This window comes from Canis lupus, chromosome 1 (genome assembly GCF_003254725.2).
Source record: "Canis lupus dingo isolate Sandy chromosome 1, ASM325472v2, whole genome shotgun sequence".
Lineage (NCBI taxonomy): Eukaryota > Metazoa > Chordata > Mammalia > Carnivora > Canidae > Canis > Canis lupus.
In genome coordinates, this window is record NC_064243.1 from 88,003,559 (window position 1) to 88,023,531 (window position 19,973).

A 19,973-nucleotide genomic window follows, 5' to 3' on the forward strand; every position below is an offset into this window, starting at 1 on the left:
AAAAAGCTGGGAAAATAAGTACCAGTCTGGAATTCTATACCTGTAAACCATCATTTAATAGGGATAATGACATGGAATCCACAATGACAGGGAAAACCAGTGGTAAAAACGATAATCTCACAAATATTATGTTGAGTGAAAGAAGCCAGACACAAAAGAGTACCTACTCTATGATTCCATTTATATGAAATTCAAGAAATAGGCTAATTTAATCAGGAGAGAAATGTCTGCATAACAGGAGTGAGTACTGACAAAGAAGGGGCCAAGAGAGGCCTCTGGTATGATGAAAATATCCCAAATCTTGATCTGGGGAGTGTGAGCTTGAGTGTAGATGCAAAAATTCATTGAGCCTTTAAGACCTTTGCATGCATGCACATCACATACCTCACTTTATGTATTTTGACTCCACCCCTCCAAAAAGAAACATATTTTTTTAAGTGAGAAGGCATAATAAATATTTTTTAAGGTTGCTTTTATAAATGCTCGCTAAAGAATTGCTAAAGATTTATTTCTTGTAAGAATAAGATAGAACCCGGAGGATCAGAGTGGGTTGTAATAATGAACAGTGACAAAAGAAAGTGGTAAATAAGAGGTTTCATTTAAACAAACATTGATTAAGAACAATAATAAGGTCTTTGGGATGTGAGGGTTAAACCCAAGATGGAATTAAAACACTAGGTAACAACCAGTGTATATGATAGATGGTAATTGGAGTGAAAGTATGCTAAGATCCTTCTGTCTTTCTGCAGGAGGATAGAAATGTTGATGAACTTTGACTCAATGTTTAAAATTTAAGGTAGTCACAAAAACAGTAGCAACAGAATATCTGTCATATTGATTGATTGTAAAATAAGAATTAAGAGCTTTAATAAGAATTAAAATTCACTCTAATGGTAAGAGGGAAAAGGAGAAAAACAGAAGCAAAGAACAAATAATGGAAGCAATAGGTCTAAGTATATTAACAATTATAATATAAATGTAACTTCTTAACAGATATAACTTTTAACATATTAGAAGACAGATTCTAACATAGTATTTGTATGACTGACTCCCAAACCAAATGACATAATGCCAAAGAGAGAAAATGATAAACCAGAAAGATATTTTTTTAAAATAAGAGCTGATATAAGTACATAAATATCATGCAAAACAGACTCTAAGGCACATTTTTTTGCAGTAATTCATCCAAAAGATATAAAAATCCTGAGCCTGAACCCTCCAAGTAAATAAAGCAAAATTTGATAGAATGACAAGGAGAAAACAAATTCCTACTTATAATGGGGGTTTTAAACACACATTCCTCAGAATTTACCTTAAACGGGCAAATAATGACTAAAGATGTGGAAAAGTTGAACAGCATTATTAATGAACTTGATCCTTTGAACATAGAAAGACCCCTGCCGCAGCCGTTTGGCAATATACATTCCAGGCACAACATACATCGTTTACAAAGTTAAACATGCATCAAGCCACAAAAGAAGTATCCGTAAAGAGTAAATCAGACAAGGTCTAGGACAACTGGGAGCATCTAGGCTTGCAGCAAGCAGCAGAGAATATGCCTTCTAAAGGCAAAGCCAATAATAAAACAAAAATACTCTGCAGTGGATAGCCTCCGATTTGAAATTTCTAAGTGACTGCACTTCTGTGAAATTATCTAAGCCCATCCAACATCTGCTTCTGCCTTTCTGTCTTCTTCCTTGCTCTCTGATCTTGAGACAACTCAGCTGTATTCAAAGAAGAGAAAGGTGTGGCCAGTGGATAGGACCTCTCCCCCCCAATCCCATCAGTTGTCTTTGGAGTTATAAACACTTCTGATATGAGGTGACAGGACATCAGAAGGGGGGAGGGGGTGTGTGGAGAGGAAGGGCCACTGTCTTAAATTAGGTTTAAGGATTCTGTAATGAATTGGGTGTTACTCATTGGTTGCCACTCTCTGGTCCCCTGAATTTCATCCCTAGGAGAGGTTGTATGGAATCTTTCTCTTGAAGATGTTGAAGAATTGGTCAAATAACTTTCTTCCTGGATACAGTTAAGGCTTTATGTGTTGAACACATTCAATAGGCACCTATTTTCATGGTGGGAAGAACAATGTGAACCTGAGAATACATGGACATTGATTCTCTTTGTCAATTTGGCAAACACAGGATTTACCAGCCACACTGTAGGACTTCACTTAGACATCTAATTGTCTCACCTTCTGTTTCCATGGTTTGCAAATAACATTTTTTCAGCATCATGGTGATAATATACTAGATTTGGTGTGTGTCTTCCTAATTTGTTAATCTAGAACATTTTTAATCCTTTATAAATGATCTTGGCAGCCTCTCATTTTGTTAGATTTTAGTAGCTCTCCTATATCTTTTGTTGACCTGGAAATTCTACAGACAGCTCCACTTTTAGGCTGATGAAATGCAGTGATCCCTGAAACTATCTGTGCAGTGTCCCACCGGAGACCTCCTTCAAGCTTGAAATGATTCCATTTATTACCATGAATCCCTGCCCTTGAGAACATTGTAGCTGAATGTTTGCTAATTTCCTTCTCTGCTCTGCCTTCCCACACTGGGTATCAGTCTATCTCCTAAAATCTTTCACTTTTTTTTAAGTGAAGGAATTGATCACTAAATTCTGTATCTCATGGGTGTTTTTGGTTGATAAAAGAACACATTACAGTTAATTTTACAGTGTAATTGAAAAACTAAAGTAGTTATTGAGGATGGGCATTTTCCCTACCTCTAAGGAATAAATATTGCTCGGATTTGTATTTTTTTTTTTTTTGAAAGTGCTAGCTTTTGGGGCACCTGGGTGACTCAGTGATTGAGTGTCTGCCTTCGGCTCAGGGCATGAACCCCGGATCCTGAGATCAAGTCCTGCATCACGCTCCCCACAGGGAGCCTGCTTCTCCCTCTGCCTATGTCTCTGCCTCTCTCTCTGTGCCCCTTTTGAATAAATAAATATTTTTTTTAAAAAAGAAAGAGTGGGGGAGGAAAAAAGAAAGTAAGTACTAGCTCTTGGTCCCTTTGCAAAGAGTAATAAACCGCAACTGTGCCTGGTTACACGCTCACCCTGGGTATCAGAATTCTTGCCACAGTGGAAGTTGTCATTGGCTGCATTTGCATCAGATGTGACAGGCTGCCCAGCATAGTTGTGCCTACAAGCTTCCCATCTTGGTGTTCACATCCAGCATGTCTCTGGTTTCCCGTATCGACCCCAAAGATTTCAGTCTTTAGTGTGTGGACTCAATAAAGATGTAAAATGCATTGGTTTGTTATTACTGAACAAAGAAAACCTGGTTTTGTGCAGATCCAGATATACTTAAACTGATTCAATATTTGCCTCTCAATATAAAGTGGGAGGACATGTCAATGTGATAGAGACAGATTTCTCTGAATTATATCTTTGTCCACTGCTTTAAAGACTCCTATGAAAAAAAAATAAAATAAAAAATAAAGATTCCTATGAAAGACTTCATTCACTGCATGTGAGTTTCTATTTGGAGAATTATCTAATTGCTTTTCTGATTTAGGCTCAAGTAGCAATTCATGTTGAGCTATAAATATGAACATGATTTGGTTTGGGTTTTTTGTTTTTGTTTGGGGTTTTTTTGTTTTTGTTTTTTGTTTGGTTTTGTGTTTTTGTTTTTTGTTTGGTTTTGGTTTTTTTGTTTGTTTTTTGTTTTTGTTTTTGTTTTTGTTTTTTTTTATGCTTTTCTACTTAACTGCTTCCTTATTTTGGGCTCCTCATTTAGGATTAGATTAAAACAAACAGGCACCTGAATAATCAGATTGGATAGTTAAATGGACAGTAGCCTCATTAAATAGTTTATATAATTTGTATGAATCACACTAAGGCCACAATAGATAAGTGAGCAGAGGACATGAACAATTCACTAAAGAAAAAATCCAGATGGCCAGTAGGCATTTAAAAAACTGTTCAACTCACTAGTAATTATAGGAATGTCAAAACAACCATGAAGCCTCATTTCTCATCTTTGAAATTCGACTAGAGTAAGTTACTTAAGCTATTTCTAAACATTTCTCTTATAAAAAAGGCATCAAAGACTTTAACATTACCGTGTTGAATTGATAAATTTCTATATATATGCCCAAGATGTTTACTAAATTGTTGAGCTAACTATACTCCCAAATAGGCCAGTGTATAAAGATTCCTGTCTCTCTGCACTGTCGTGTCCTCTGAGATGATCCATTTTTAAAATGCTGCCAAATAAACAAATTACTGTATGATATAATACTTTCATTATCAAATGTATATTTTTGAAGATTTTCTAGAATTCAGAAGAGACACTTATGAAAAGGTCAAATGACATTTGGGGCAGCCCCAGCCTCTACACTTCACATAGTCAAACAGCGTCTAAGGGAGAATGAAGGGTGTATGATATCCAGCACCTGCTCATCACCAGGGTGGTTATCCACTCCCTTTATCCCACTTAATATAACCTAAGGAGTGTTTAAAATTCAAATGAAATATCCTATAGTATAGCGCCTTTCCTCCCATACATTGGAAAATGATTGTGCAAACATCAAAACTTGTTGCTGTGGTTAAATTATCCACAACTGTTTGGAAGAACAGTCCTGGATTGTCTCCAAGCAAAATGAACTTCTGATGGTGAAATGTTCTTGTCTGCCATGCCTCATCTCACTTTGTTTTGCACGCTTAACATTATGGGGAAGTCGTCTTCACAGGGCACACGTAAAACAGCCATTATTCTCAGCACTCTCGGCTTACTATCTTCTGTTTGTGTCTGTGGCGGCTCTTAAGGAACTGTGTTGTGAAGAGAGTCGATCTTTCTGTAGGTGGCCTTACTCCTGAATCAAAATGAACAGAGAAAGCTCTCACAGGAAGACGTATCTTTGGAATATGAGATATCTCCTTGTGTGTTTTTTAACCTAAAAATATCTGCCATTCTTTGCTATTTTTAAAGGGTGCACCTTATTTGAGAGGCAGTACCAGAATCTCACAATCAAAATAATTTTATTTTCAAGGTAGAAGAAAATTAGAAATGATGAGCTGTTTTGACTGGTGTGGCACTGAAGCAGTGATGATAGCTGTTCTTATAAGCACATCAGATAGAAGTCTTTGACATATAATATTTAAGCCCCTTACAAGTGCTGGGAAGCTTGGGAAGCTTACAACTGGTAGAAGCTTGGGAGCCTATTTTTTTTAACATTTTATTTATTTTAAGTAATATCTACAACTAACATGGGGCTCAAACTCACAACTCCAAGATTAAGAGTTGCATGGTCTACCAACTGAGTCAGCCAGGCATCCCAGGGGCCAATTCTTTCGGCACAAAGATATTAGAGGCTTAAATTCCTCCTCATTAGAACCATGGGTAGATTGCAAGTGAGCCAGTTGTATCCATATCTAACTTCAATAAGTATGAAATTTATGGTGCCCACTAATTTTATAAAAATGTCTTAGTGTAAAGAGAATGGGTGGGCTTTGTAATGTGACACTGTGGGCTCAAGTTCTGGCTCTGCTGGATACTAACCACAGGATCTTAATTTACTTAATGCCTCTGAATTTGTTTCTTCACTCAGAATGTAGGAATAATGACACTCATTTGGTAGAGTTGTAAAAATTGAAGATAACATAGGTAATATATAAGAATCAACATGTGGGGCACCTGGGTGGCTCAGTCAGTTGAGCAACTGCCTTTGGCTCAGGTCACAATCCCAGAGTCCTGGGATCGAGCTCCGCATCGGGCTCCCCACTGACTGGGAGCTTTCTCCCTCTGTAACTCCCCCTGCTTGTGCACTCATTGTCTCTCTGTCAAGTAAATAAATAAAATCTTTAAAAGAAAAATAAGGATCAACATGTCTTAATTAGTACTTCCTTAGCATCTTATTAACCTTGTCTAAGTAGATATTTAAATAAGTTGCTTTTCAGATGACTGTATGATTGACCCAAATTGACCACAGTACACTTTGGGTTACATTTCTGCTCAGGATGAGAGGTTTTTCCAGGTGATGCACACAGACTCTTTCCACTGACTTCATGCCCCACTGGCAAGCACTTTTCTGAGACTTGGGAATGCCAGAAATTATTGCCAGAAAAACCAGCAAGCTCATAGAAGATTCAGTCCACACTTTTATATTCATTAGCACCGGGCTGAACCAAATATATTTAACTAGATACTTAATAATTCTGATTCAGACACTTTATAGGGTGTGAGAAAGATAGATTCTATTTCTGCCGGGAACTTGTAATGTAAAGTATCCAGAAAAATTTTAAAAAAAACTGCACTTATAACTTGGAATTCTCAGTTCATTTCTTGTGCCTCTCTGACCCAGTCTTCAACCCCATCAAGGTCTGTCAAAAAACAGTGTCCACACTGGTAACTACCCAAATTTCCATCAGTGAGGAAAAGATGAATAAACTGCAGTATAGACATATGATGGAATACTACTCGACAATAAAAAATTTTGAGTTATTAAGGGCACCTGAGTGGCTCAGTGGTTGAGCATCTGCCTTTGACTCAGGTTGTGATCCCAGGGGCCTGGAATCAAGTCCCACATTGGGCTCCCTGCAGGGAGCTTGCTTCTCCCTCTGCCTCTTTATGTCTATCATGAAAAAATAAAATCTTTTAAAAAACATTTTTGAGTTATTAAAAAATTTCTGAGCTATTGAAAGATGCAACAACATAGTTAAATTTCAAGAACATTATGTGGAGCCAAAGAAACCAGATACATAAGAGTGTATTCTATAAGAATTTCATTTTGGAGAAGTTCAAGAAGAGGCAAATCTAGCCTATGATGATAGAAGTCAGAATAGCAGTTATCTCTGGGAATATTGACTGGGAAGGGGCAAAAAGGAATTTTCTAGGATAATAGGAGTGTCTTCTATCCTATAGATACAAGGTATGTATACACACACATACACACATTCATCAAGCTCTACCCTTGAGATTTGTGTGTGTATAGTAGGTGAGTTATACCTCCATTCTTAAAAAAACTGTCCAAGATAGGGCACTGTTGTGTTTGGGGAAAGTGAGGAAGGTAAGAGCATAAAGAGTTAACTTAAGATTTATCAATTTTTCTAGAGATTTACATTTTTATAAGTTTTATTTTTATAAAAATGAATTTACCATTGAACTCTGATTTTTAAACTAAATAAAACTTGTCAGAGTAGCTCCCAACTTTTTAAAGGAAAGTTTCAGCTCAGACACAGAATAATATAAGAAACTACGTTGATTTTAACTGCCTCTTTAGATGGATGCATCAATATTTCAGTCCAGCAAAAAATAAATGTTATGTTGTAAATTCATCTCCCATCTTGGGTTTGTTAAACTCCTCTGCGGGAGCATCAGGAGGATAAATTACTCAGTTAAGTGTGAGTGTGTGTTTCAACTCAATGTAAATTGATTTTCATGCAGGACATCTTCATTTTCTGCATAAAGAATGAACCATTAGTTGATTACTCTTCACTTGCTCTGTGGTGTGCTTTCTTCTAAGACTTGAAGAGAAAAACACAATAATCAAGCAAGTGGGGGAACCTATGTAGGCATAGCCTCAATATAACAAACACCTAGTTTATGAAGATCAACTGGAAGGCAAATATTGATTCTACTCCTTCACTTTTTTCCTTCAAAACCTTCACGATGGATGAAAAAATTGTAAACACCCTTTTCTACTATAGCATTCAAAGCCTTTTGTGATTTTTTTTGTTAATCTTTCTAGACATGTTTCCCTGGTTTCCCACAGGAACCCCCACCCCCCAGCTTCCTACCTGCAATGAATGATGTGATTTCTTAAAAACTCCATGAACGACTCCATTTCAGCTTCTCAGCACAAGTCATGTCCACCCTGCCATGTGCTTGTCCATCTCTGCATTAACCACAAACACTGCGCCTCACACAGAGTAGACATGGAAAGTTTACAGGATGAAGGGGAATAGAAAAAGAGCATGCCAGCATCTGTCTGAACAGTGAAGATTAAAAGGAAAAAATGATTTTCCATTTCATGGTACACAGGTTTCGTGCTAATAAAGATTTCATGGAACCTTTCAAAAGGTTTCTTCCTGACTTCAAAACCTCATAATACAGAGTATTAAGATATTTGTTCCAGGGATGAAAAAGCTCACCTAGACCCTTATGGAGCAAAATAGTTTAACAGTTTCAGGGAAAAAAATATTAATGTTAAGTTTAAAAGCCCCACAATCTGCTGAGAGCCACAGCATGTAGCTGCATTATGAGGAGCTGTGACCTCACCTCCTGAAATCTGTCACCAAGGCCTAATAGCTGTTACAGATCCCTAAGATGTCTTTTGAATTATTTTTTCAAATATTTTTCTTTTCACAAAAGCACGTTTAATGAACATTATCTGCATGTTATGCATCGATGCTAGTTTTTCTCATAGCTAAGGATTTAACATTACTCTTAATAAAGTTTTAAGATATTCACATATATATTTATAGATGTATATGTAATATCTATATTGTATATTTCTGAGTGTATATGTATACATTGTGATGGAGTATATTTACAGATCTGTGAGATGGCCAATAAATTATTTATACACGGTGAAGGGCAGTAAAATGCACCTCCTTGCTCCTGCCTCAGGACCTTTGAATATGCTACTCACTCTGGAATGTTTTTCCTTTAGGTAACTAACTGCATACTCACTCTCCCATCCTCTCTGTATCTTCGCTCTTGTTTTTTCCCCTTACAACTGTCTCAGAGCTCACAGCATACATTTAATTACTCCCCAATATAAAATCCACAAGGGCAAGTATCTTGTCTGTTTTATTCACTTTATATTCCTAGTGTTTAGCACAATGACACACATATAACAGGACCTCAGTACATAATTTGCACAACAAATGACTTAAAGGTTATCTGACTGACCACCATGCACGTGAATTCCCAATAAGAACCTACAGTCATAAATTAATTGAAGGCCGTTTATAAAACAATGTGGGAATAAGCCAGCTATAGAAAGATAAAAATAAGATAAAACAAATGAATATCCCAAGTTGAATCGAGAAACATGAAAAGAAAGAGAATTTCAGAGAGTGCTCAAAAGGAAAGGAAGAAGAAATCAATCTGAACCATTTAATATTATCGACAGGATGGCTGGTGGACAAAGCTCCATCATTGGTCACAGAGTTTATTTTTATTCCTTAATCCCTGAGAAATTAATATCTGTGTGACACTTTATGGTTACAGGTACAGCTTATGACATTTAAAAATAAGTGGCTAAATAAATAAAAGCAGACCATTTGAAGATTAATGATGAGAGTATATCATAAACCGAAGATCCCAAGGTCCATAGAGAAAACACTGTACATGCCTCACCTAATTGGAACTTAATAACAACCAAATCAGTGCAGCAGGTATAACTATTATTATTCCCATTTTTTTGGATGTGGAGACTGAGTCTCAGAGACTTATAAATGATATGCCTTAAGTTCATCTTACGCATAGCAGATTCCTGATCTGATGCCAGATATTTAGAATCTAAAGCCTAATATGTGATGGAAAAACTCAGTTCCAATTTTTGCAGCAATCCTGGGAATCAAGTTATTTAAAAAATTATATAGAAAGTTATAGAAAATTATATCCTTTACATCTTAATCTAAGTCTCCTTTCCATGTTGACATCTGGACTACTTCCAGGTATTCTTTTTTTGTTTTGTTTTTTTAAACTTAGAGCCTTATTTCAAAAATCCTCTACCCTGACTTTCTCTCCTTCCACTCACTTTATAACTATGGGCTGACTTGATGTGAATGGACTTGGTTTGGATTTAAAAGGGACTTAGCTGTGCAGTTACCCTCTTTTACCACGAGAGGTCACTTACAGGCCAGTGAGGCCCCAGAGCACTGAACAGGTTTATGAAAAGTTGTAAAAAGAACTCAGGAATTCAGATTTGTAGACGACGTCGTGACCGCTGACAGGGTGTGAGGTTGATGACTCACTGGACCAAGGTGGCAGAAAGTGAAATCGTGCGGGGTTTAGACACCCTTAGGTGAGGGAATTGCAGGATTCAGGAGGGCAAAAGGTGCAGACCCACTTTGGGTTCCAATTACCCTTGACAGTATTGTTTCCTTAACTAAGCCAACACAATTGTAAGCACCTACCGTGTCCCAGGCACCGCACTGAGTGTTTGGACAATGACAGGAAAGACATGGGCCTCCCCGAACCCCGCTGCCTAGCAGGGTGACCAGCAGCCTGCTCCCACTAATCTTATCTGCGCATTGCTTTATTTTTTTTTAAAGATTTTATTTATTTATTCATGACAGACAGACAGACAGACAGACACACACACACAGAGGCAGAGACACAGGCAGAGGGAGAAGCAGGCTCCATGCAGGGAGCCCGACGTGGGACTCGATCCTGAGTCTCCAGGACCACACTCCAGGCTGAAGGTGGCGCTAAACTGCTGGGCCAACGGGCTGCCCCTGCGCGTTGCTTTAAAGATGAGGTTTAAAGCCACCCCTGGGTGTGGGTCCTCACTCTGCTCCAGAACTCTTAGGGGTTTTTTAATATATAATTATTATTTTTAATATATAATTATTATTTTTAAGATTTTATTTATTTATTCATGAGAGACAGAGAGAGGCAGAGACATAGGCAGAGGGAGAAGCAGGCTCCCTGTGGGGAGCCTGATGTGGGACTCCATCCCAGGACCCTGGGATCACGACCTGAGCTGAAGGCAGATGCTCAACCGCTGAGCCACCCTGGTGCCCCCGGAACTGTTAGGGTTTGCTTTCCCCTCCATCTGGCTGGCTTCTGTAGACATCTGAGTTTTGTCCCTGTGATTTCCCTGTCTGCTCTTTCACCTTGCCCACTGTGAAGACAAGCCCTGTCTCCGTCTGTGCTCTGCTTGTGAGAGGTCTGCTTACCAACGCCCTGGGCATTCCGGGCCTTCAGCTGTCTTGCTGCTTCAGCAGCTGCTGTAAAAAAAGAGATGTCAGCTACTTCTACTCTGGATGAGATCTGAAGGCAAATGACCTTGTTTGCCTCAAAGAGAAGAACCAAATGGCTTTCAGGGGAGGAGGGGAGGCACCAATGCCCAGCGGGATGTTCTATGTGGCCCTGAAGGCACTGACGGCCAAAGGCTGGTGGCACTTGGTGGCCTCCAACAGCACATGACCTTGTGCTTTCTCCTCGGGGTTTGATTTCTTACCTCATACCTTCCTTCTCCCTATTTCTTACCTCATTCCATGGACTTACTCATTTTATCCCTTTCTTCCCTCATGTTCTCATTGCTTCCTTCTCTCTCTGGTGGCCTTTAGCAGAAACTTGTGGTCACGCAGGGGTGGAATGTGGCCCTGTTAGGCAGGTATCACTGGGCTGGTGCTGTGTGTTGTGACTCCAGTTGCATTTGAAGATCTCTGCACATGACTTGCATGGTCCAGTTCGTGCCACAGCCCCAACAGTCCTCCCCCGTCACACACCAACAGCTGCATTCATTTAATTTAACCCCCCAAGCCCCAGCCCTGATCCCACCCATGAACTTCAGAGGTTATGCAAAGGGAAGATTGCATCTTATGTCCATATTATTGATAAAACATGGCTTTTCCAATGCCTGGGATCTCAGGCATCCTAACCACCTTTCACCTTGTGATAGTTTCCACCTGCTCATGTGTCAGACATTGTCCTGTGCAGGGAAGGAGACGTGTCATTTTTGAGCTCACTATAAAATATGAAAAATAGTATAAAAGAGTTCGCAGCCTCTATCCATCCACTTGCATTAGTTTTCTCTTGCTGCCATAACATTATCACAAATTTAGTGACTTAAAACAATAGAATGTATCACCTTACAATTCAGTAAGTCAGAAGCAGATGCAGGTCCCACGGAGCTGGAACCAAGGTGTCTACAGGGCTCTGCTCCCTTCTAGCAGCCTAGAGGAGGATCCATTTCTTTGCTTATTCAGGTTGTAGCAGAATTCAGTTATCAGGGTTGTTGGACTGAGGTCCCACTTTCCATGCTGGCCATTCTGGCTTTTAGAGGCCACTTGCATTCCTTGGCTCATGTCCACCCCCCATCACCAGCTTTTAGGTCAGCAACAGGGAGGAGAGTCAAGTCCTTCTCATGCTCCAAATCTCTCATCCTTCTTCAATCTCATCTCTGTGACACAACTAGGAAAGATGGTCTGCTTTTAAGACCTCATGTGATTAGGCTGAGCCCACCTAAATAACCCAAGATAATCTTCCCATCTCCAGTTCCACCCCTTTGATCACATCTGCAACGTCTCTTCATGCAAGGGAGCATCTGTACAAGTTCCAGGGATTAGGAGGGCATGGACACGTTTGGGGGCCATTATTCTGCCAACCACATGACTAATCCCAGCTCTTGGGTTGGTAGGAACCTCACATAGTGATTGCATTTGAAACCAAACCACGGGGCAGCCTATGAGTAAATCACTTAACCAGGGATGAAGAAAACTTGGATCTCACTCCAGCCCTGCAATCAGTGACCCTGACCAAGGCTGTGGAGCTTTGTTTCTCTCAGGATATTGCTAAGATGTCTAGCTTAGAAACAACCACCACAAAAACCAAGCAATAGCAACAAAGTCTATGGTTCTGAGCCTTCCTTACAGCTAGAGGTGGTCATTGTTAGGCATTTTAAGTGAGGGAGCTATAAATGGAAATTACTGGATAGGAATTTCAGAAAAACTCTCGAAAAGGAGCTGACTCGGCTGATATATACCCCTTCTTGCCTTGCCCCATATGCCTGTCCAAACTATAGACATGGTGGCAGGTACTCTTGACTGCCATCTTGAAAGTATGAGGATGAGAATCAAGGCATAAAGATGGCAGCTTGAGAGGGTAGAAAGAGCCAAGTCCCCAATAATGTAGATATTATAGAATCCTTATACTTGCCCTGGACAGCCCACTTGGGGATTTCTTTTATTCAAGAGAAAAACATGCCAATGATGGAGTTGGAGAGGGGAGGAAGAAGGGTCCTCTGCTCCTAAGCAGCTGAATTTAGCTTCTCAACTGGTTTCTGTGCTCTAATAATTGGTTCTTAACCTAAAGACTATCACAAGATTCCAAAATGTCTTCTAGCAGTGGGAAATGAGCAGTGAAAAATAACTTTTTTAAATAATAAATTTAACGACCAAATGAATTGAAAAATAAGTAGTTTTTAAAAAAAGTAATTATAAATGTATGTCCAAAACTTTTAAATCACAAAAGCTTTACCACATACATTATCTCATTTTATTATCAGAATAACGCTATAAAGCATGTGGGTGGACACTGGATTGCTTTCATTTGCAGCCCCTTACAGATCCGAAGTCCTGATTTATGGTTTTTGATTTGAAGCCATTTGCTCTTTCTTGCTCCTTACAGTTTATTTCTTAATGTCATATTTTAAAAGAACCACTGATTTATAATATGAAAAAAAGTACAAATGTTTTTTTCTTTGCCTATGATGTGTTTTGAACATGGAAAAACTATATAAGATTATCCTTCACAAGGCTTCAAACCTCCCCCCCACCCCCCCACCCCCCCACCCCCCACCCCCAGGAATGAGCAACCCACCCAAGCTCATTCTGATTAGGGAGGAGTTGGTCATGTCCAGAGAGAGAGAAAGAGAGAGAGAGAGAGACCTCTCAGAATGAGGACAACCAGGCCCTGGGAATGGATCTGTGACCTTGGAAGCCACTGGGGAGCATCCTTCTCTGGGTCCTCTGACTCACTCCAGCTCTCCTGGTCTCCTGTCATTCAACCATGGCAGCTTGGGCCATCCCTTTGCCAGAGTCCCTGGGTGGGAACAATTCCTAGAGAAACAGAATTGTTGGCAGGAAAGGCAACCCACAACCTGTCTTTAGTAGTGATTTCACAGCACTCAAGGAGAATGACCCCTGAGTAAGAACTCACTCTGCTGCAGTAGTGAACTCTCTGTCAGAGACAGTTTGGATTTTCTAAGTCTCCTGGGTTAACCTGAAAGGCAAAAATGCTGATTTTTATGATAATGAATGGAATCAAGGCCATAAAGTACAAATGAGAGCCCCAAATCCAAATGCCACCCTCGCTTCCTCCAGCTGAAGAACTGAAGAGTTCTTGATCCAAATTGTAAATTTTGAGGAGTAAACTGCTCTTGTGTAATTTCAAAGATCATAATACTTGAGAAATGTCACTAACTAAAGAGGAATAAAGAAGAATAGGCTCCCACCAGCCAGAGCAGAGGTAGTTTTGAAATACCTTTCTTTTCCTTGAAGAGGTGATGACTTTGACCTGGCTCTTCTGTGACATTTAAAAGCCCCTATAGTGGAGATCATTTATTGGTACATTAATTGATTTAAATATCCTGTTTTCAAATTCTTTTTCTCTAAGCATTGAAAATAATTTCACATCTGGGTTAAAATGGTAAGATTTGAGACATGGAAAAATCATCTTCATAAATGCAAAATTATAGAGAACTCCCTACACATGTACATTATAAAAGGTGCCCTGAGGGTTACTAATTATAGTGGAGGCTGGGAAGGTTGGCCAGGAGCTGGGAGTGTTGGCCAGGATGTTCAACAGGAAACTCTCCACATGAATTTAATTTTATTAGTCTCCTCTTTTATAAAATTTGTCATAGACAAATTTACCTTAACCTAACCACATGGAAGTATGTTATATACATAAATATAATAAACTGGTAAAAAGCCTTTTCTAAGGACAGAAAATATTTAAATTAACTGACTCTGTATTACTTTTCATTCTGTATAGTAACAGGAACTTGGCCAACAAAGGGTTGATAAGAAAAGATCCTTTGTAAATGTGCCATAAGGAATATTTAAGCATGACTTGTAATTTGCATGGTGACTGTTGACATGTGAGCAATGCTTTTACAGCATTTTAAAAGAACCCTTAAAGGTTCTTTAAATACTAACACTACTGTTTGTACCATTTTACAAATTCTTTTCATAGATACCGCAAAGGGAAAGTTCCATTTCAGCCTTAAAATAACAGTAACAATAAAATAATAGTAGTAGAAGCTAGTATCACTATGGCAGTTTCTAAATACAAGGATTCTACACTTTGTAAACATCTTTTGGTATTATTGTTGCAACAAATACCAATACTGTATCTACCCCTGTTTTGTAGAGAAGGAAATTGAGTTTGAGAGGCCTGCAATTTATGTCAAATTATTTGGCTCCAAACTAATGGGCTTTTTTTACTGTTTGTAAAATACTCCCTCAAATGGAAGAAATAATACAGAGATTCAATTAACCCATTAGGTTAAATAAGGGAAAGTCAGACCTTGCTGGCGCATTGAAGCAATGCTCATGAAGACCAGATCCTGAAATAACACAGACTCTGCAAATTAAAATGAAGATGAGGGATGCCTGGGTGGCTCAGTGGTTGAGTGTCTGCCTTTGGTCAGGTTGTGACCCCAGGGTCTTGGGATTGAGTCCACATTGGGCTCCCTATAAGGAGCCTGCTTCTCCCTCTGCCTGTTTCTGCCTCTCTCTCTCTCTGTGCCTCTCATAAGTAAATAAATAAAATCTTTAAAAAATAATAAAATGAAGATGAATAACAACTATTTAATAGAGTCAGTATGAGAATTAAGTAATAATGAAGTGCATAGGAGAACCCCCGGAACATAGGAAATGCCATCTGGGTACTTTGGATGGGAGCCTGTGTGTGTTAGCACAGTGCTACTTCTGGAAGCCCATTGGCCGAGTCAGTGGAGCAGCCTGGATAGGCACCAGGGTACAACATCAAGTACTTCCTCAGATCCATAATTCTCCACTTTCTCAGGGTTACCAGACCTCCATATGCTCTGCCTATGAGTGGGGAGCCAACACAGAAATCAGAACCCCGAGCACGGTGCAAGCTGTGGAGGACAGGCCAGCGAGGGAAATCCCAGTGACACCCCCAAACCAGGCTGGGAAAACTGTCAGGGACCTCCCTCCAATTACGGGCCACTGCCCCTCTCAGGACTGACACACTTCCATTTTAAATCCCCCAAGTGCCATTCTTAGAAACTAAGGAACCCTAACTAATTGGACAATAAAAGAAGAGCTTGGTGTAGAGAGGGTGGCGCATTTAATGGAGTTTGCAGAGATTCCGGTTGCACTCCTGCTCTGCCTGGGGCCCGCAGATGCTTCTTCCCCTCGCTGTGCTTATTTTCCCTGCAAGGAAAATGAGAGCCACTCTGCTTGCCCTCTCTCTCTCTCCTCCCGGGTAGTCCTCAGAAGATTAATTGCTATCCGTGATTGCTTTTGGTTTGGTTCAAAGAAATGCAACTACAGAAATGCTGGAGTGAAATGGTTTTTTTCTGTAATTCAGGAGAGATTATCTGTTATAAGTAGAGTGACCGTTCAATTTATCACCCAAACCTAGACATTTTTGAGAATGAAAGGAAGCACTAAGCATAATTAAAATTATGTAAATTTTCTTGGAAGGCAGCTTAGCAATTTCTTGACAAAACTAAACCTATTCTTCCCATACATATGATCCAGCAATTTTGGTGTTTTTTGTATTTACCAAAAGGAGTTAAGAGATTAGGTCCACACAAAAACATGAGCATGGATGTTTACAGCAGCTTTATTCAGAATTGCCAAAACTTGGAAGCAACCAAGACATCCTTCAGTAGGTGAATAAATAAATGAACTGGTACATCCAGACCATGGGATATGATTGAGTGCTTAAAAAGAAATTAAGAGCTATCAAGCCATGAAAAGCTATGGAGGAAATTCAATGCATATTACTAAGTTAAAGAAGCTAGTTGGAGTGACGGGAGTAAGAAGCACTGGTTGGTTGCTGATCTGTTTTGAAGGTAGAGAGAACAAAGGTTGCCGACAAGTTTGATATCAGATAAGAGAGAAGGTATTCAAGGATGACACCAAAGTTTTGCCTGAGAAGCTTAAAGAAAGGCAGTCAGGAAGACTGGAAGGAACAGGTCTAAAAGGAGAAATCAGAAACCTGTTTTTAGACATACTTTCGAGATGCCTGTCAGATTATCCATGGGGAGAGGTCAAAGAGGTGGAGTGTCAGGGCGCTTGGGTGGCTCAGTGGTTGAGTGTCTGCCTTTGGCTCAGGGCGTGATCCCGAGATCCTAGGATTGAGTCCTGCATCGGGCTCCCCATAGGGAGCCTACCTCTCCCTCTGCCTATGTCTCTGCCTTTCTCTCATGAATAAATACATAATATCTTTAATTTATTCGTGAAAGATACAGAGAGAGAGAGAGAGAGGGGCACAGACATAAGCAGAGGAAGAAGCAGGCTCCCTGCAGGGAACCCAATGTGGGACTCAATACTGGGACTCCAGGATCATGCTCTGAGCCGAAGGCACATAGTTAACTGCTGAGCCATGCAGGCGTCCCCATAAAATCTTTTTTAAAAAAAAGGAGGATTTGATGAAATATACCAAGTGACTGCTGAATTTTATGTAAGGACTCTGGAGATGAAGAACACAGAGCCCTGACCCAGACAAGCAGGTGGGACAGGAAGTTAGGGGTGATCTCCAGAGAGCAGTGGAAGAGCTATTTCAGTTTGTCTGCTCTCTTCAACAATTGGGGGAGGTTGGATCAGGAAAGCTCTAAGCACCTTTCTTATCCTTAAATTCCAGGAATTGGGATATGAGCAAATCCTTTCACCTCCTGATGAGGAAGGCAAAGTCAGCACAGATTTCCCACCTCCTCCAGGGTGTATCACCAAGATATTTTAAAGATGTCAATCCCTAATTAGAATTTTAAATTTGGAGAAATGTGTGCAGGCACTTCAGGTGCAATTAGTGCAGTAGATTAAAATCATTTTGAAGTGACCTCATTCACTTCCCAAAGTATTTAAATTGATTTTTCAATTTTTTGCTCATGTAAGTGGCCAGATGACATACGCATAGCTGGGGAACTACTAGTAGATTTTAATGAAATTACCCTTGTCAACCAAGGCAAAAAGGCAAAAACTATTATAGCATAGCCTTTTACTGCAATAATAATAATAATAATAATAATAATAATAATAATAGGCTTCATCCCTTCTCAATGGGCTTTCACAGTATTTTCAATAAACCTAGAATGCCCAAGATTCTTCTGTTGTATTTCATCATGACAAGGCAGTCCTCCTCTTTGCTAGGTGGTATTACTAAATAAAATTTTGAAGTTTCTTTATGGAAAGAGAAACTATAAATCCAATCAAAAGACAAGTGATACACTAGGAGAAAATATTTGCAACAGTGTGACAGTCAAAACATTAATATTTTAAAAACCTCCTCTGAATAAGAACAAGATTTGGTAGAAAAATGGGCAGTTCACCGAAAAGAAAATGTAGTGGCTAATAAGCTTATGAAAAAGAGGCCGCCTCATTAGTTGTCAGGGTAACTCAAAGCATCACCTGAGATTGGTGAAAATGGGATATATTATTATATTATTAAAACATCTGTGGGGCAGCCCGGGTGGCTCAGCGGTTTAGCACTGCCTTCAGCCCAGGGTGTGATCCTGGAGGCCCCGGGATCGAGTCACGCGTTGGGCTCCCTGCGTGGAGCCTGCTTCTCCCTCTGCCTATGTCTCTGCCTCTCTCTCACTCTCTCTCTCTCTCTCTCTCTCTCATGAATAAATAAAATCTTTTAAAAAAATAATAAAATAAAACATCTGTTGGGAGAGCTCACCTGTGTCATGATTCATTGTGGAGCAACACCTGTGGAGCTCTCCTTACCCTTCATTCCCTCCTCTCCAGAAGAACTATTGCATGAATTTGGGAAAGGAATCTGAGTATGTTGGATTGGTACCATCTTCTTGGTCCTCTTTTCCAGCTCTGCCTGCCTGCACTGAACATTCATTCCTTTGTGCTCCTAGTCTTATGGTTGGCTTCCTGGGTAGGCTTGACACCTGTGAAGGACACCTGTGGTTTGCCAATGTTCTAGTGACTAGGAGGGGTCCGTATATCTAATGCAGAGGTAAAGCATTAGACAATTGGGCTAAAAATATAAAGGCAGATCATCCAATCCAGCTTTTCAGATGGTATTTTTAAATCTCCATTTGTGTGGCTTATGTATACATTCCTGTTGGTTCAAAACTTGGGAAGGGAGGAATGTTTACTGTTTCCTGCCTGCTCTCTTCCTCTGAAAAAAGAAAGAAGGAAGGAAGGAAGGTAGGAAGGGAAGGAGAAATAAGTCAATCCATGGCTGCATGTGGAAAAAATAGGAACTCCTTGGAGTTGAAAGGGAATTACTAAGATTTGGGGGAAGATACCTGGCAGTATCTGTTAAAATTTGAACATGTATTAGTTTGGATGATTTGGTGTCTGGCATTTGCTTCAACATAATCCAAGAAGGTACAAGTGGGTAGGGGTATGAATGCATCAAGACTGGCCTTTACTATGTCTGCAAGTTTTTGCCCCCTCTCTATCAAATTAAGAGAATAAGTATGCTCTTCTCTCTAGTTTTCCATATGTTCAAAATTTTCCATAGTAAAAAGTTGTTTTATAATGTGCATTACTTTCAACTAGCAATCTACTTTTGGGAATTTATTCCATAGAAATAACAGTATCAGGCCATATGGATATATATTTATGAGACTATTTATTAATACATGGTGTAGAAAAAATATGGAAATAACCTAATGGCCATCAATAAGAAGTGAGTTGTGTAAACTATTAGTATATGTTGACATTATTAAACAGAGTAAATTAGGGAAACCATTATAAGCAACATCAAGGAAAACTCACACCATCTACCTAATCCTTTATTCTTATATATGAACAGATAGAAATCACCAAAAGTTGAGGAAGGGTGGGGGGTGGGGAGGGACTAGCAGCATAAAAGAAAAGATGGCCAAAATAAACAGAAAAACTGACTGTAGAGGAAGCAAAGATAATCCAAAAAACTTCAAACACAAAACAGCTCTCATTAGTATGCTCAGAGAGATCCAAGAGCTCATTATATCCATTTTAAAATATTAAATCAGATAATATTAAAAAACCAGATAATATAAAAGGAAAAAGCTTTTAGAGATTAACAACAGGCTGTCCAAAATTTCAGTAGAAGGGCCTGGGGAAAAATTTGATGAGGATGA

The 19,973-nt window shown here is 39.5% G+C and overlaps 1 protein-coding gene and 1 long non-coding RNA gene across 13 annotated transcripts in view; one reads left to right on the plus strand and one right to left on the minus strand.

Annotated features, from left to right (window-relative positions):
• Window positions 1–19,973, plus strand: part of APBA1 (amyloid beta precursor protein binding family A member 1) — a 197,490-nt gene that overhangs the window by 92,366 nt on the left and 85,151 nt on the right. The window lies entirely within an intron of this gene.
• Window positions 1–19,973, minus strand: part of LOC112644748 (uncharacterized) — a 29,234-nt gene that overhangs the window by 7,758 nt on the left and 1,503 nt on the right. For 3 of the 6 annotated variants that reach the window (XR_007401186.1, XR_007401190.1, XR_007401187.1), the window contains exons 2-4: window positions 18,569–18,788; window positions 7,747–7,937; window positions 3,063–4,823 (exon numbers count right to left, since the gene is read on the minus strand). The exons of 1 other annotated variant lie outside the window; for it this stretch is intronic. This is a non-coding gene — a long non-coding RNA (uncharacterized LOC112644748). The remainder of the gene's footprint in view (window positions 1–3,062; window positions 4,824–7,746; window positions 7,938–18,568; window positions 18,789–19,973) is intronic. 2 more of the 6 variants (XR_003126703.3, XR_007401189.1) reach the window with 2 other exon arrangements.